This window comes from Pinus tabuliformis, chromosome 2_2, assembly GCF_031772625.1.
Source record: "Pinus tabuliformis cultivar Carrire ecotype Pingquan chromosome 2_2, CPIR1, whole genome shotgun sequence".
NCBI lineage: Eukaryota > Viridiplantae > Streptophyta > Pinopsida > Pinales > Pinaceae > Pinus > Pinus tabuliformis.
The window spans coordinates 1,213,290,078-1,213,291,729 of NC_142300.1; the positions used below are offsets into that span (position 1 = coordinate 1,213,290,078).

The 1,652-nt window shown below is 43.3% G+C and overlaps 1 pseudogene; it reads left to right on the top strand.

Annotated features, from left to right (window-relative positions):
- Positions 1 to 569: 569 nt before the first annotated feature.
- On the top strand, positions 570 to 958 carry LOC149197857 (small ribosomal subunit protein uS13z/uS13y/uS13x pseudogene; annotated as a pseudogene).
- The last annotated feature ends 694 nt before the right edge of the window (positions 959 to 1,652 follow it).

The following is a 1,652-nucleotide window of genomic DNA, read 5'->3' on the forward strand; positions in this document are numbered from 1 at the left end:
TGCATAGGCTTTGCTGTTCTTGTTTTCCCAAATGAAAAGTTCTTTATCTGATGTAGGCTGCACAGGGTCTTTGTCTTCTTCTCCGACACACACTCCTTTCCACAACTCATTGTAGATGAGGGTGTGTTTTACCATCCGAGACCATTCAGAATAGTTCTCCTTGCCAGTGAGAACTATTCCTACCATAGAGATGATTGAATGCATTCTGTAAAAAATTACTTCTGCTAAAAAAAAACTTTATGTTACAGCCTTCAAATCCCTCTAATATTTGCTAAAAGCATCAGCATTTCATTGTACATATCACTGCAATACTACTATGTTTGAAAAAATGCGCAAGGGATCACTTCAATATATCATGCAATACTACAAAACATTCTGGAAACACCGCAATATTTTGAACGCTTTGAATCATATAAACTGCGTATATCATGAATTCAACAAACTGCTCAACGCTATATAGAAACCGCCATACTGAAGTTAAAAAATCAACTGCATAATACTAAAGCCCTTGCAGTCTTCGTAATACCCAGCGTCACTGGCAACTGTTGAGGCTTCTCGCGTTCTGCGAAAATGTCTTTGATTGCAAATGAGGAGTTTCAACACATTCTTCGTGTCCTCAACACCAATGTTGATGGGCGACAGAAGATCATGTTTGCCCTGACTTCTATCAAAGGAATTGGTCGGCGTTTGGCCAACCTTGTATGCAAGAAGGCCGATGTCAGGCCGAACCACTCAGGTGGTATCCAATGCTCTTGACATGAAACTCAGGGATGACTTGGAACGCTTGAAGAAGATCAGGAACCACCGCGGTCTTCGTCACTACTGGGGCCTTCGGGTGCGTGGACAGCACACAAAGACCACTGGTCACAAGGAAAGAGGGTTTTCTTTGAAGAGACACAAGCTCGGACAATTTGGATGGAGTTGGGGTTTTAAATCGGCAGATGGAGGGAGCGCATGAGAATGTCGACGAAGAAGTTATGCGTGGACAACACACAAAGACAGCTCTCAAATCTCGGGGTAGATTACTGCAATATAGTAACGAATACACAGAAAAAATGGGGACTCTGCTCATGTAATGCAAATTTTTGACGATGAAACCCGAGCCAGGCAGTCGGCACGTAATTCATCATACATGCTTGATGAGGCTTATGCTACTGGAGTGGCTGTTCTTTCAAAGTATGCAGAACAAAGAGATCGTTTGAAGCAAGCACAGCGGAAAGCTCTAGACATTCTCAATACTGTTGGTTTGTCTAATTCTGTACTGAAGATAATCGAAAGACGACATCGGTTAGATAAATGGATATCTTACATTGGCATGTTCCTTACAGTTGTAATCATCGTAATTGTTTGATAGACAATTCGCAGAGTGGGCGAATGTTTTCCAGGAGGTCTGCAGATAATTCACAAAGCGGATGTGCTTCTTTCCATAAGGCTTCAGAAGAAACCGTCGGCCCTATTACTGCATAGCAGGCTTTGAGTCTGTTAGGGCAGAAAATACCATATACCACATTTAGGTTGGCATGGAAAGGGCGCGTCAGAGTAATGAGCAAGACAAGCAACAGACAATGAAAACTGGCGTGGAAAAGGCAGAGCAGCGCTCAGGAGAGAGCAGCGCTCAGGACTGAGCAGCGCTCAGGACAGAGGAGCGCTTA